The sequence below is a fragment of the Propithecus coquereli genome, unplaced genomic scaffold (assembly GCF_000956105.1).
Source record: "Propithecus coquereli isolate 6110/MARCELLA unplaced genomic scaffold, Pcoq_1.0 Scaffold386, whole genome shotgun sequence".
Classification (NCBI taxonomy): Eukaryota; Metazoa; Chordata; class Mammalia; order Primates; family Indriidae; genus Propithecus; species Propithecus coquereli.
In genome coordinates, this window is record NW_012149574.1 from 592,270 (window position 1) to 609,161 (window position 16,892).

The 16,892-nt window shown below is 41.5% G+C and overlaps 1 long non-coding RNA gene across 1 annotated transcript; it reads right to left on the minus strand.

Annotated features, from left to right (window-relative positions):
• Positions 1 to 15,125: 15,125 nt before the first annotated feature.
• LOC105816755 lies at positions 15,126 to 15,754 on the minus strand. The gene is made up of 2 exons (XR_001137805.1): positions 15,568 to 15,754; positions 15,126 to 15,242 (listed from the first exon to the last, which is right to left on the minus strand). It is a non-coding gene; the product is annotated as an uncharacterized LOC105816755 (long non-coding RNA).
• Positions 15,755 to 16,892: the final 1,138 nt, after the last annotated feature.

Genomic DNA, 16,892 nt, shown 5'->3' on the forward strand with positions numbered 1-16,892 from the left:
TCTCCAAGTTGCTTGATGACACACAAGCATTCAAATGTGCTGAATCCTAGTTCAGTGCCTTTTCTACTTTGCTACACTCCCCAAGAGCCCCATAAAAACTACCAGCTCCATACAGACAAAAGGTGAAAGTCATATTGTCACCTCCACCATTAAACTGAGAAGCACTTCTTCCCTTAATCCTAGACACATCTTCTTCCCAGAATTTTCTTTTGATCCAAGAAGAGCTTCCCAGAGAAATCCCAAACACATCTTCCAAGCTATTGCTTCAACCTCTTCCTCATTCCACCTCCTCTACCTCCACAGTTCCTGCCATGAACCAGCACACTTAACCTCGGGGCTCTACTTTCAGAGCCAATGTGGCCAAAAATCCCAGGAGACATATTGGTCTAAATGATGCAAAGCAGAGTTCTTGGAGCAAATCTGTTCTGGAACCCAAAGAAGTCTCATAGTTGCTCACACTCTTTGGGTAAAATGCAAGTAATATGGAAATCCAAATAGATTACAACCATCATTCAACTCTAGACCTTAAATAAATATTTCCTTCTTCTAGGACACCATCCTCTAAAACTCCATCCATTACTCATTTACTAAATCAATCAGTTATTCAATGAATATTTATTGATCATCTTCCATGCACCAGGCACTGTGCTGGTGCTGGGGAAAGTCATCAAGGAAAACGCAGTCCCTGTCCTCAGAAACTTAAAGTCTAACAGAGAGGTAGAATGTATGTATGTAGTGATGGACCTGTTTGTTGCCGACAATAAAGAGTATCCATGGTGTTTGGAAGCCTTATATTCATCCTTGAGAAGGCTTCCTGGACAAGTATTGTCAGGATTGAGACATAATAAAAAAAAAAGTAAGAAGGGTGTTCCAGGCAGAATAGACCCCTGAAAAGCTAAAGATAAGAAGCAAGGAGTGTGCAAGAAATTTCAAACAATTCCATCTGGCTGTAGAGAAAAGGCCCTAGAGATAGGATAGGAAAGGAAAAGGCCTCATTTTTTAAGACCTCCTCCAGCTCTGCTCAGGTGGCAGCTGAGCCGATGGTGATACCTTTTACAGATGACCTCTAGATCTTGCCTCCTCGGCCCTCCGTGTGCCCACCTCTGCCACACCACAGAACATCCACTGCTGATTTATTTAACTGCTTCTGTCTGAGCAACACTGAATTTCAACAAATGCAGAATTTAATTTGAATTCCTCACTCTTTTCTCTAAAAGAGGAGGAATGGCTAGTTGAATGGATGTGGAATCAGAGATGGTTAAAATTAAGGCAGTTCTAGACTTTACGTCAGAAACCAAGGGACGTCAGGCAAAGAGATTTGTTTTCCTGAATGCTTGGATCAGAACTACACAGAGAGACAGAAAGGTTAAGGGATACGCTTAGGACTGGCTCTTTCCTGGAGGTCCTGGATATCAGGCCTGTGCTCCCATCATTCAGTATCTGCTGACACTAGAAAACTAAAAAAGCTTAATTTGAATCAATACACAGAGAGCAGAGAGGGATGACAGGCAATTAACTTGATTCCTCCTTTCTACCTAATTGTGTCCTCATCAGCTTAGGAAGGGAGTGAGTTTCCATGGCTACCTCCTGACACAGAGACTCATTGTGGGTGATGCCAGTGTCAGCTCAGCTCTGTAGCACACACCGGCAGAGGCACAACCCAAGAGTCCATACCAAGCACAAGACCTGGGACCTCTTGCTCCACCCACCCTCACATCAATTAATCACCATCTCTCCATCTTTGTGCATTGAGTTCCTGCTTTGTGTAGGTGCTGCTGAGCACCGGGAGGAGAGGAGCAGTGGCTGCAGGCCTCTGAGGATGAATGTGCCCCAGAGAGGGTGCTGTGCTGTGCCCAAGGTGGCTCTGACCACCTTATGGGAAAGACAGTGGACAGAAATGAGCCAAGAACTGGAGTTCTAGGGCTAGCACAGACAGGTGACTCCAGGTGAAGGGTTTAACCTCTATGCATCTCCGTTTCCTTGTGAGCAAAATGGGGACCTGAAGGCCTGGCTTTCTTTATTAGACCATTTAAAGATAAACAAAATCATGTATTAGAAGCTGTATTTGTCTGTTCCTGCTGCTATGACAAAATAACTCAGCCTGGGTAATTTACAAATAATAGAAGTTTATTTTCTCACAGTTCTGGAAGCTGGGAAGTCCTAGATGAGGGCACCAGCAGGTTCAGTGTCTGGTGAGGGCCTGATTTCTACTTCTAAGATGGCACTTTGTTGCTGTATCTTCCTGAGGAGACAAACATGGTGTTGCCACATGGCAGAAGGGCAGAGGGTGATGGCCTAGCTAGTTCCCTCTAGAGCTTTTATAAGGCACTAATCCCATCCATAAGGGAAGAACCCTCATGATGTAATCACCTCCTAAAGGTCCCACGTCTTAATACTGCTGCATTGGGGAATAAGTTTCAACACGAATTCTAGAGGGGACACAAACATTTAAACCATAGCAGAAGTGCTTTGTCAACTATAAAGCCCTAACAAGTGTAAGTGATTATTATTATCATTGCTATCATTATTATTATTATTCCCCTAAGCAGCTGTTTCTATCATACATTCTATCTGGTTCACAACTCACCCAGAGCCTCTTTCTCAAGTTATTTGGCACAGTCTTTTCAACCTCCCATGTGAAATCTGATTTTTCTCTTGTCTTTTAATCCCTACACATGCCAAGGATACTTGGTTGATTTTGTAATCTAATTGTTAGATGAATAGATAGCACCTACAGGGCCCCCTTTCCTGCTTACACAGCCAAGTGCGCAAGTAAATGACCTAACACCCAGGCTGATGATGGCAGATGCTTGCTGAAGGCTACCTTGGGTCCACTGTTCCTCTCCTGGTCAGGGAATAAGGAGCAGAACACATTGATTCTTCAAGACTGTCTGTCTTTGTCCCTTATGGTATCTGAGCTGACAGCCCTTCCTTTTACTCCGTCTCTTCCTGCCTAGGAGAAGTGCCTTGGCCATAGTGTATTAGTTTCCTAGGGCTGCCAAAACAAAGTACCACAAATCAGTGGCTTAAAACAACAGCAAATTATTCTCTCACAGTTCTGGAGGCCTGGAAGTGTGAAATTAAGGTGTTTGCAGGCCATGCTCTCCCTCAAGTCTCTAGGGGAGGATGCTCTTTGCCTCTTCCTAGCTTCTGGTGGTTGCTGGAAATCCTTGATGTTCTTTAGCTTGTGGCAGCATAATGCCTATCTCTGCCTACATCTTCACATGGCATTCCACCCAGTGTGCCTGTGTTCAAATCTCTCTCTTCTTCTAAAGCACTGGATTAGAGCCCACTTTAACCCAGTAAGACCTTGTCTTAACTTGATCGCATCTGCAAAGACCCTATTTCAACACAGGATCACAGTTCAGGGGATAGGACTTCAACATACCTTTTGAGGGGGACACAATTTAGCCCATAAAATATGGTGAGAGTAGTCTGAAGTGCAAGAGCACTTGGAATTTGGATGATGTGGGGAAATGTACAAAAGCTATTTCATTCAGAATACAAAATGTCAGATTCCAGCCCTATACTATTACACTACTTATACTGTTCCAGAGTATAGACCCTCTGGTGGCCTAGGTCAAGTCGGTAAAATTCCTGGAGCTTAACTTTCTTATCAGTAAAAGTGACAAGTCTGAATTCCTAAGGCTATGATAAAATCAGGCTAACAATAATGCTAGAAGTATATAAATTATCTTATGAACCCTAAAAACCTGTAAACATGCTTATTAATAAAAAGTCAAAATCATTCTCTGTGTCTTAAAAGAGGAATTCAACAGAAAACTCATTGGGGTTGGGGAAAGCTAAAAGGATACGTCATGTATTTATCCTATTCTGTGTGGGATAGAATATCCTATTCCACTCTGACTAACGGTGGTAGAAGGTGTTTTTCCCTTTAAGAAAAACTGATATAATTGAACCTTATGTTATGCTTACACAGACTCCATATTAAAGACCCTTAAGAAGAGTGTAATTTATCACAACCTATAATCATGGGATTTGTGAGTTGGAAGGGACTTGATTCCAATCCCTTAGTAATTGCAGAAATTCTCTCTCAAACATCTCTGACCCATGATCATCCAGCTATATTAAGGAGCTGGCTCACTTCCTCCCAAGACATGTGACAGTTTGTCCTTTAGAAAATTCCTCCCTCATTAAGCCAAAATCAGCTGCCTTATAAAATCTACTTTTTAGTTCTTATTCTCTTCTCTAGCACTGAAGCCTCTATTCCATCTTTTCCCATGACAGCCTTTGTGGGATTAAGACAGTTCTCCAAAGTTGCAATAGCTTTATCGCTACTTCAAGCAGCATTTTCTTACACTATTCATCTTGGTTGCTTTCCTTTGGATGTAGCCATGTTACTAGTTTCTCTTAAAATACAAGACCCCAAATGGAACATAATCCTCTCAGTGTTGTTTAACCAGTTCAGAGTGCCATGAACACATTTCCCATGATCAGGATATTCAATTTTTAATGACCCAACTCAAATTGCACTGACTTTACAGACACATATTGAAACTCTAAGAAGGAGGTTTGCATGCAGAATGGATAAGTTTAACGGGATACATGCCTTAGGGACCAACACCTGTAGGAGACTGAAGGGAGTAGAATCCAGCAGGAGAAGGAGTTGAACTGTATGACAGCCACACAAAGCACTCAGACAACCCCAAAGGAAGCTCTGAAGAGGCAGAGCATTTATGGCCCCAGCCAGTCATGGCATGGGGGCTACCTCTGGGAGAAGGCATGCTCAGGCAAAGAGGCTCTCTTCAACCAAAAGCTTTCAGCTTTTAACACCCCTAGCAACTGGAGGAACAAATTCCTCAATGGGATCTGGGTGTCACATCACAGCATTCACTACAGTCCACCCTTTATGCCACTTTCTTCATATAGTAAATTCCAGAAACAGCTTCTTCAGGAATCTTGTAGGTCTTTCTTCCTGTGGAAGGTTAGTGGGATGAACTATAATCTCTGCCACAGCAACTGACCTCAAAGCCAAAGTAACTCTCTTCATCTCCCCCCTTCACTATCTATTCCAGATTCCTCTCACTATTGATTAGCACTCTCCTAGTCTCGGTGGTTGTGATAGTTAGGGTTCTCCAGAGAAACAGAACCAATAGTGTGTGTGTAGATATAGATACATGAGAGTGGATTTATTATGGGAATTGGCTCACAGAATTCTGGAGGCTAAGAAGTCCCACAACATGCTGTCTACAAGCTGGTAAACCAGAGAAGCCAGTGGCTTAGCTCAGTTCAATTTCAAAGGCCTGAGAACCAAGATAGCTTATGGTATAACTCTCAGTCCAAGGCTAAAGGCCTGAGAACCTAGGAAGCCTGGGAAGTCCTGGAGTCTAAAGGCCGAAGAACCTGGAGTTCTGATGTCTAAAGGCAGGAGAATGTGGAAAACAAAGGGAGTAGAATCCAGCAGGAGGAGGAGTTGAACTGTATTGCAGTCACACAAAGCACTCAGACAACCCCAAAGGAAGCTCTGAAGAGGCAGAGCATTTATGGCCCAAGCCAATCATGGGATGGTGTCCCAGCTTCAGAAAAGGAAACAAGCAAATTCACCTTCCTTCTACCTTTTTGTTCTATCTGGGCCCTCAGCTGATTGGATGGTGCCTGTCCACATTGGCTAAGGACAAATCTTCCTCACTCACTCCACTGACTCAAATGCCAGTCTCTTCCGGAAACACCCTCACAGACATACCCAGAAATAATGCTTTATGAGCTATCTGTGTATCCCTTAATCTGGTGTAGCTGACAACTAAAATTAACCACCACAGTGGTGGAGTGACCCTGAGGGACATGGTGACTTTCTCAAGCCATGGTTGCTGCACTTATCCATTTACTGTCAACATCAGGCAAGGGAATATAAAGAGACAGTTCAGAGGATCAGCCAGGTACAAAATGTATTCTTCCATGTCCCCACTATATGACAACATCCCTGCCTCCTTCTGGTGATCAAGATTCCATTACCCTTGCCAGGAGTCTCAATCACTTACCTGTTGGTCTCCTGGCATGAGGAGCTCCAAACTACTAGGTGGAAGCCATAACTTAGAGCTTAATGGGACTTTAACGCTCTGGAGGACATATCCCTTCTTGAAAAACAAAGATCTTTACCTCAAAACATAGCATTAGTAGAGGATCCAATAATTCCACTTCTAATTATATACCCCAAAGAATTCAAAACAGGTATTCAAACAAATATTTGTATACAAATGTTCATAGAAACACTACTCACAATAGGCCAAAAGATGGAAAGAATTTGAATGTTCATCAAGGAATGAATGGATGAATAAATTGTAGTATATACATACAATGGAATATCATTCAGCCATAAAAAGAAATGAAGCTAATACAAGCTACAATGTGGATGAAGCTTAAAGACACTATACTAATGAAGAAGCCAGACACAACGGTCACATATTATATGATTTTATTTATATGAAATATCCAGAATAGGTAAATCATAGAGACAGAAAGAAGACTGGTGGCTTCTAAGGGTGGGAAGAAAGGGGAATGAGGAGTAACTGCTTGATGGGTACACAGTTTTCTTTTGTGGAGATGAAAATGTTTTAGAACTAGATAGAGGTAGTGGTTGCACAATATTGAGAATGTACTAAAGGCCACTGAACTGTTCACTTTAAAATAGTTAATTTTATCTTATGTGAATTTTGCCTCAATTAAAAAAATGTTTAAATTATGAAAAGAAATTTAAAAATAAAAAACAGTAGGAACCACTAACATTCCATGTTCTGGGACTGAAAGACTTAATATGTTAAGATGGCAATTTTCTCCAAATTTGTATATAGACTTAATGCAATCCCTCTGAAAATCCCAACAGGATTTTTTTTCAGAAGCTTGTAAACAGATTGTAAAATTTATATAGAAATGCAAAAGATCTAGAATAGCCAAAATGATTTTTAAAAAGGACAAATATCCAGAATAGGTAAATTCATAAAGACAGAAAGAAGACTGGTGATTTCTAAAGGTGGGAAAAAAGGGTTTGGAAAATGTTTACTCCCTAATTTTAAAACTAACTGTAAAGCTACAGTTATCATCAAGACAGTATAGTATTGGCATAAGGATAGACGTATAGACTGGAAGAAAACTGAGAGTCCAGAAACAAATTTTCATATTTATGGTCAATTGATTTTCAATAAAGTCAATCTATAGAGAAAAGAGAGACTTTTAAACAAATGGTGCTGGGACGATTAGATATGCACATGCAAAAAGATGAATTTATACTAAGTGAAAGAAGCAAGACACAAGAGATTATATATTGTATTAATATTATTCCATGTGTACACAATGTCCAAAAAAGGCAAATCCAAAGAGATATATAGTGGATTAGTGGTTAACTAGGGCAGAGGGTGGGAAAGGGAATGACCAGTAAATAAGCATGAAGGATCTTGTTATGCACTGATTTGTGTCTCTCCAAAATCCATCTGTTGAAGCCCTAATTCCCAATGCGACTACAATTTGGAGACAGGGCCTATATGGAGATAATTAAGGTTAAATGAGATCATAAGAGTGGGGCCCTGATATGATTGGATTAGTGTCCTTATAAGAAGAGACATTAGAGAGGTTGTTTCCCAGATCCATGTATTCTATTCATTGGGTCAGCACATATAACAGTTATTGATTTATAATGTATACTTTTGTCTGGAAGCTGGTGTCTCATCATCAGAAGGTATCATCTCCAAGCTGATGCCTCAGCTGTGCATTCAAAAAGCTATTCTACATTCCATTAGGCTGGAAACTTCCGGGGGGTGCGATATGTGATAGGAGCAGTAGGTCCCATAGTCATGTGCACACAGCCACACCTCCATCCATCTGAGCAATTACTTTAGCCTGATGCAGTGTTTGGCAGGATCCTGTTTCAGTGGATCAAATGCTACATAAGCACTGTCTGGCTGAAGTTGTATGAATAGGAAAGATAAGTGCCAATTCCTATCAAAATGAATCACAAGGTGGAAAGGGCCCATTATAATAAACTTGCCATTAAGAAGCTGGTTGGTCTCCTTGAAGGATGAAGACAATGCTGTTGCTGGCAGGCTGGATATTCAGCAGTGGCAGTAATTAGATCTGCCTTAGCAAGGGAGGAACTTGTTGTTGGGCCTATTCACATCTTCTATCTTAGCCACCATTTCTCAGCCATGGTTGTTGTACTTACCCATTTACCATCAAAATTCTGCCCCCATTATGTAAGAGAAGAACTATCTTCTCCTGATTATGAATATCAGTTAGCCTGGCTAGGATGGTGACCCCATTCCTTACCTGCTAGTCCATTTGAGATAGGGAACTGGCAGGTCCTGTTCGATAAAGAGCCATAAGGCCCGAACCAAGATCTCTGATAAAATAAGAGATGCTGCCACACGTACTCACCATCAAACTGGTATTAACTGATCAACACATAAATGCACATATAAGAATAACATCTATTGGATGTTGGGCAGGGGGGAGGGGGGAGGGGGAGGAGGGGACGGGTATTTTCATACACAAAGAGTGCAATGCACACCACCTGAAGGATGGACATATTTGAAACTCGGACTTGGGGGGGAGGGGGGCAAGGGCAACATACATAACCTAAACATCTGTACCCCCATAATATGCTGAAATAAAAAATAAATAAATAAATAAGAAATGCTGGATATACCGGCCAAAACCGGCTAGAACCCAGATGGCCATGAGAAACGGCCTCAGGTTACCCTGTTTATTATACCCTGCTTATGATATATTAGCATATTAAAAGAAACTCCCACCAGTGCCATGACAGCCATGGCAACTCTCAGAAGTTACCCTTTATAGTTTAAAAAACAAGGAACCCTCAATTCCAGGAACTCCACCCCTTTACCAGAAATCATATGAATAATCCTCCCTCTGCTTAACATAAAATTAAATAGAAGGTATAAAATAAGACCCCAGAAACTCACGAAGTGCTATTCTCTGTTGCTCTGAGAGATAACAGCTGCCCTGTCTCTGCAGCAGCCTCCTTTTTTTTTAATTCTCACTTTAATAACTTGCTTTTGCTTTACTTTGTTGGCTCACTCTTGAATTCTTTCCTGTGTGAAGCCAAGAACCCACCCGACCTTCAAACAGATGCCAGTTCGGGGGTCTACTTTCCTGTATCACATTAAAGTGCCTATTATGCCAGCACTGATAGAAGCTGACTGACATCAACTAGCTTAGACATTCTGTTTCCTAGATTGTGTAGGGTCAACTGGCCAAATCATTTGCTACTATGCATAAGTGATATATTAATATATTCTTATCTCAGAGCATTTCTCTTGACAGGTGCACTGCCTGGTGCTTTATCCATTAGGAAGAATTCCCCATATCCCTATCTTTCAGGGACAGCCCTGAGTGGGACTGCACTCTTGTAGTGTACTAATAGTCTATTTGGGGCTTGCTACTACATTCATTCAGATCTTACCTATCCAAAAACCAAATCAGCTTTTCTCCTCACCCCACACTGCCACACATGTGAGCTAAGGGTGAGACATCAGTGCAAGACTGGTAGGTGACAGAGGAGTCTGGGCCATCTACTCACACAGCTTATTTGTGCTCTCTGGCTCTGCCAATGCTTGATCCCAGATGTACCATTTTTTTTTTCCTTGTGGTTGTTGGTGGGCCTGCCTGACTTCATGACTTGGGGAGGGTCTGTCAGAACTTATAATGGGCAGTTCTGGCAGAATGGACATCTGGCATTCCATAGTCAGATGCTCTGTTTCTGCCATGAACCAGTAGCACGCCAGGAACTATTTGTCTAAAGGTGTATAGTTCTCTGTTGCAGTTTGCCTTGCTTCCAAATCCTAGGGGTCTATTGGGTTTTCCTATGGAAGCTTGCCATAAAATCTACACAGCATTTTTCCTATCAATGATACCTCCTATACCACAGGCTCTGCCACATCATATGACCCAAATCACAGAGCAGCTTGCACTACAGCCTGGTCCTGATGCACAGCCCTTTCCTGCTCTGGACCCTGCCCAAAGCTGATTGACTTTTGCTTCATCTGGTACATGGCTGGAGCAGTATTTGAAGTGTGAAATATGCTGTTTCCAGAACGAGAAGAGGCTTATTAGGTGTGTGCTTCCTTCTTAGTGATGGGAAATGCGAGTTACAATAATTTGTCCTTTACTTTGAAGGGCATGTCCTAGCATACTCCAGCCCAGTGAACCTCTAAAAACTTCTCTGATGAGCAAGTCTCTGAATCTTCAGCATTTTTTTATCTTCTACCTTCAGAGCAAATGTGCCTAGCCAAGGCCTCCAGTATACTTGCTACATCTTTTTCATTTGGTCTGATTAGCATGATGTCATAGATGCAGCAAACCCATGAGAAGTTCTACAAAATGTCCAGATAGTCCAGGTCCTTTTGGACTCCACTATGTCAGCAGATGGGAGAATCTACACAGCCCTGAGGCAAGACTGTAAATGTAAAGTTTTATTCCTCCCAAGTGAATATGTTTCTGATCTTCTTTACTGACAGACAGGGATGGAAATGAACACATAAACACACCAGATAAATGGCTTCATACTGCATTCTTGAGGCCATGTTAAAGACATCACACCTGGCACAGCAGCTGCGATGGGGGCTACTGCTTAGTTGATAGAGTGGTAGTCCACCGCCATCCTCCAGGTTTTCATAGGGGCTAGATTGATGAATTACTGAAGACCATGACCCCTGCATCCTTTAGGTCTTCACAGGCACTCTAATCACTGTGATCCCACCCCCATTTTTTAATTTATTATCTTGCCTTGAGGGAATGTTTCAGAAGCTTCTACATGGTCTTCCCCACTACACTAGTTCTCCCTCCACAAGTCAAGCAAACAATGGATGGTTCTGCCAACTACAACATATGTCCATTCCTATTATAAATTGGAATGTACCTATTTGGGAACTATGGAAATGACCCACTGTGAATCATACCTAGGCCAGTGTTACATTTACTACCTTGCTTCTATATGAACCCCCTTCTAATGGGGGACCATGACAGCACTCTTGAGTTTCTAACAAATACAAACTCTGAGTTGGAGATTCACACATAGAAAGCTTATTGGAACTTTAGTATCAGTACCTGTGTGGGACAAAGGACGATCGGGCAGAGGAGAAGCAGAACTCCGATTCAGTCATAACAAAGGCTTCAGTAGATTCCACAGGGCTCTCTGCATCTGGGATGGTCCTTCAAACTTGTCCTGCCTTTAGGCATATGGACCAGGCTTTTATACCCATAGTGATGAATTATAAAAAGCAACTGTCTCCAGGAAGAAGCACAGCCTTGGGATGATGTTTCTCTTCAGCTGAGGATCAGTCCTGGAGAAGGACTCAGCTGAGAGCCATTGGCCATTAGCTGCCAATACTCCCTACAGCTGGGAAAATTACTGCCTGAGTTCTGACAGGGGACTATAGGCGGTTGACCACAGCATCCACTACATACGTGCAACTAAAATTCTCAGGTGTTTTCTATTGTAGTTTTATTAACCAAGTCTCACTCATCTTGACCTTTTGAAGTAGATTTTTGGAGCCAATGCTGGATCTTGTATTTGTCATCTATTTAACTAGTCGGTTTTATCCTAGCGTTCTAGTCTGCTAAGTCACTTTGAATTTTAATTATGATGTCTACTGTCTTAGACTTCCTTTGATATTTGAATTATCTTTAAATGGATGATGACATGAAAGGGAAGGCTGTCATGTTATTGATAGATTGAATCCTTAGAGTCAAAGTCATATGATATTTGTAGGACTTGCACAGGCTATATCACACACGCTGTCAGCATCCACAAATACAGTTATTATCATCTGGCCCACAAGTTACTTTCATATCAGGGACAATATGAAAAGATCCATGAAATGTTTTGTCAAATTCAAAATTTACCATTGTATCAGTTAGAATGTCTTTGCTCCAAACATCAGAAAACCCTGACTCAAATCTTCTTAAACAATGAGAAAGTTTATTATCACTTATGAAGAAGTCTGTAGGAAGTATGAGCTTCAGGCTGGTGAATTCAGTGGCTTAGCAATGTCATCATGGATTCAAGCTCTTGCCATCTCTCCCATCTCCCTAGAAGACTACTTCACTCCCGGGCTGACTCCCCACCCCACACTTCCATGGGTACACAGTAATGATGGAGCAGTTCCAGGAGTTATATCTGACACAACAATGTCCAGCAGCAGCAGAACCACTCTTCTCATGTCATTTCTTTGCCTGATACCCCCAGAAGACTTCCCACTGTGGCCTATTAACCAGGATTAAAGCACAGCAGCAATCCATCCTGGCAAGATGAATGGAACACCATGATTGGATTAGCATTAAATTAATCGTTTGCAGTGGAATACACATCAAGGTTTGTTTACTGATCTCTAGTTGATAGATTCTAATCTGGTCCCCTTTGTGAAAAAATTTTGGCCTTCAGGCACCTCTCCCATTTGCTGTAATTCCCAACAGATTATTGATAGAGGCTCTGAGAACCCCTCTACATTGCACATTATTTCAATTTCCTAGCATTTAATAAACTTAAATCCACTCAGAGAGGTTTCCTATTTTCTTACTTTCTCACCTATGTGGGACTTCAAGTCTCACTGCATCTTCCTTTCAAAATTGAAGATGGTACCTCCTTGTGTCTCTTTCCTCTGCCTTCTGCATCTGAAAGTTGGCTTTCATTTTCCCCACATCCCCTACAGAGCCAAGCTGAGTTCCATCACCTGTTTCAATAAGAGACCTACTCACACCAAGCAATTAATAAGTCTTAGTAGAATTATCCAGGATTTTCACAGTTTTGTGGCTGAAAGAAAAAAAAAAAAAAGAAAAGGAATTATCTAAGATTTGAGCAGAGTGGGGAAGATGGGTAGCAGGTCACTATCTTGCTGGTTTTGTCTCTCTCCTGTCTCTGCTCCTCACTACCTTTCTCCCAAATGTGGCCTGGGAGCTCCTAAATCTTCTCCAATCCTTGGTGCCCAAGCTCTGGGGATCTCCATCCCTTTCCCAAGTGGGCTAATACCAATGGACTCCTTCCACGCAGATACACTGTCTCTCTGAGAGAAATACCATTTTCTCCATCTTGTTACAATGACTTTTTGCACCTTGGAGAAGACAGAAGCAAAATAAACAACAGAAGAAAGTAAGAACTGATTAACTTCTGTTAACATCTCACTACCTCACTTACTCACAGAGCAGGGTGCTCCATGTTTGTGCTTCTCCTTACCCTAAGCCTTTAGCGCTTTTTGTATAGCTCAGCTCCTTCCTGACTTTAGCTTCCTTTATTCTGTTCTTGAAGGTTCATGACAGTCTTTTGTGTTCAAGCTTATCTATAATCCTCTCCCTTTGCCTTTTGTTCATGTCCTTTTAAAAGTCTGAGCTCCGCAGAGAGCTCCCTGTACAACCACCTCCTTTAGCTGTCTCCTCCTTTATGACTGGAATTATTTTCTATTATATTATAATCAGGATTTTATTGTTTAAATCTCCCACCTCTCCCAAGTCATGTTCTTTTCTAACGGTCTCACATCACAGCATCACACCTGTGGTAAATACTCTTTTGAAGTGAAGAGTTAATTTGTAATGCAAATAATTACTTCTTTATCTCATTTTCAAGTAGGAATTTTCATATATCAAATTTTCATAAAGATAAATTAGCAAATTATTTCACATCTTTTCCTTCTTTGTCATTTACTCTCCTTTCCCCTCCCACTTTCCTTCTGTCCTTTTCCCCTCTGGTTGTTTCCTGCCTCCTTCCAGGATTGATATAAACCCTCTGGGTCTCTGTCTCAGGCTCTGCATTTACTGAGCTGAAATCCTTCCTGCTCCTGGATTGGAGCGAACCATTGTCACACTAGGCAAACTCACCTACCACCTGCCTCCAGAGAACTCCATGAGTGGAGCCAAGAAAAGAAAGCACTTCTGCAGGGCATTGGCTGTGTTGTAAGCCTGACAGCTGGGCATTTCCATTTCCTAACAGTCCTGCTTTTATCAACTTCAGTTAAAGTCCAGCTTCTTTAGCTGACAAACTCTAAGGAGTAAATCTCTCTACGTCCCAGCTTTCTTAGGAGTAAAATGAGGGCAATGATCTCTGTCCTGTCAACTTTACAGAGTTGTTGGGAGAAAGTATGTAAGAAAGTATAAATTGGAAAGCATGATTCATATATAAAAGAATGTCCACTACTTATGCTTCATAACAGGTATGTCGCCTGAAAATATGAAAGACAGAATTTTTGAACATGAAGCTGAAGAGAAAAAAAATTGTCTTTAGGGAGGATTTTGAGCCAGGAACACTCAGTTTTTTTAAATCAAGAACTGCCCTATCCCCACCCACACGGGGAGAAAGGAAAGGCCGGGTAAGTGGGCGTGCTTCGTGAGATAAAAATGTAACTGTCCTCCTAACTGACTTATTTTGCTTGTTGCTTTGTTGAAAATACTACAAAGACAAAGCCATCTAGACGACTGAGATGGAGGAGAATGGAAAGAAGGGCAGGGCTTGCTCAGGATTTGCAAAGGCAGGTAAACTGGGCAAGCAGAGGTTCTGTGAGATAAGTAAAGTTGCCCTATGTAGAGTCGAAATAGAAAAGAAGAAAAACATGCTCTAACGAGAGAAAATAAATTAAATTATGCTTTAGAAAGAACAGACAGAAACTGTGAGATACCTGTTAATGAGAAAGAAAGAATTCATTAAGAAGCTAGAAAAAAGAGTAAATCCTTTCAATCCAGAAGAAAACAAAAGCTTGCCTGCTAATTCCATGGCACCATCTCTCCCCTCACACCCACCACATGCAAACCTTTCTCAGGTTTCACCTTGAGGATGTGTAGGAGAAATTTCAACATTCTTGAATTATTCATTTCATAATGTCAATTGATGAGCAACATCACGGGGGTAGAAATCACAATATGAGTTTTATTTCCTGTTAGGAAAAAAAATAGGAAGAACAAATAAGTAGTTGTTTTTGTTGGGCTCCCCTGGTGATTACACACATATGACCTCATACTAACTCACAAAGAGAAGATAGAGAACCAAGAGAGGAGAACTGGAGCACCCGACTGGCAGAAACACTAAATTCTGCAACCTAGATGTGGTTCATGAGACTAAAAATGTCATCTAATTAGATAATTTATTTCACTTTTGAAATTTTTTTTTTTACAAAGTAGTAAGGATTTTTATTGTCAACATGAGAGATCATAACAGAAGATACAAATAAATTAATTGTTCTGATAATTTTAGAGTCTAGGGCATCTCTATGGAAGGGTCAGCTCTTTATGTACTGATAGATATAATACTATCCAAAACATGGCCAGATGCGGTAGCTCATGCCTGTAATCCCAGCACTCTGGGAGGCTGAGGCAGGAGGGTCGCTTGAGGTCAGGAATTCAAGACCAATCTGAGCAAAAGTGAGACCCTGCCTCTACTAAAAATAGAAAAATTAGCTGGGCATGGTGGCGCATGCCTGTAGTCCCAACTACCCGGGAGGCTGAGGCAGGAGGATTGCTTGAGCCCAGGAGTTTGAGGTTGCTGTGAGCTAGGCTGATGCCACGGCACTCTAGCCCGGGCAACAGAGTGAGACTCTGTCTCAAAAATAAATAAATAAAATAAAATACTATCCAAAACAAAAAGCAAGCACTTGAGACACTGTTCAAGACAACGACTGAGCATGTGCACAGTGAGAAGGAATAAAAAGGCAGTTTCCCTATTTTCTTTCCTCAGTAAGGTATGTGTTGCATGAAGGTCTGAGGCTCATTTTGATGACAAATGCTTTCATACAGAAAAGTTTGAACTGTCCCATCTCCTCCCCCTAAAAAGTTTCAGGCCCTGACCTGGTGATGAACAAGGAAATCAAAATAAGGTGACACTACTTTCACATGAACTCAAGACTATAATCTAACTGTAGTTACCATCTTTACTTAAAAAGTTTAACATCCATTTATCTATACAAAATCAGTAGACCGAATTTTTTCCCTTAGGAAGTTTTCAACCAAATTGGAGTTAAATTAATCTCACATTAAAGTGTAAGAAAGGACATGCAAGAGTAGTGTTTGTTCTGTGGCATAAAAAAGCAGTATCTCTCCAACAGCACTGGCCCAAGAGGTATCACATGAAGAACTGGCCGTAGGACAAAGTGATCCATTAAGTCTACCAAAATGCAAAAAAACATTCCAGTTTAAGCCTGGAAAAGGTGGTCCCTGCCAGACCTGGCTTTTAACTGTACCCAGGTCTCAAACAGATCCTAGGTTCACCTACGTGACAAGGCTGGCACACAGCACCAGCATAATCAAGAGGCCCAAAGTTGTCTCAACTAGTCACTGAGCACCTCTATGCCATGATTTGTCAGCGCTCACATTGACATTGGTAAAAGAATCAAGAAGGCTGAGTTTTTGGAACAGAACAAACATTTATTATCTAGTAAGGAATGATTAAGTTTGTGCCTTGGGTAAATGATGCAAGAATAGATAACAAGGTCCCACATATACCACTGCTGAGATTTAATCTAACTTTAAAGCAATAAAAAATGTCTTCTTCCACACAGCAAGGACAAACTTTGCCTTCATGTTTCTCAAAAACTAATTATGTCTCCAGCTCTAGCTTCAGTTTAAGAGGTTTTCTAAAAATATACCTTTCCTATGTTGGAACAAAGGTAAAAGGGAAGTCTGGCACAAGAAACCCTCTGTCTAGAGTCCCTGGAATAGAAAGAGCTCTAGAAGCCAATGGTGTGATCATATTCTAGTCACAGGGTTTGAGATTATGGGTCTGTGGGGGTTGTTTCTTCCCTTCTTTCATTGGGATGTCCATGTTGGGTGGCTTGAAGGTTGCTGGATCTTCAGCCATTCTGGTGGCCTGGGCTGCAATCAGTTCTATTGGAGAGGGTTTCTGGACTCCTCCGTAGGCCTGGGTGGCAAAACTTCCTGAATCATAC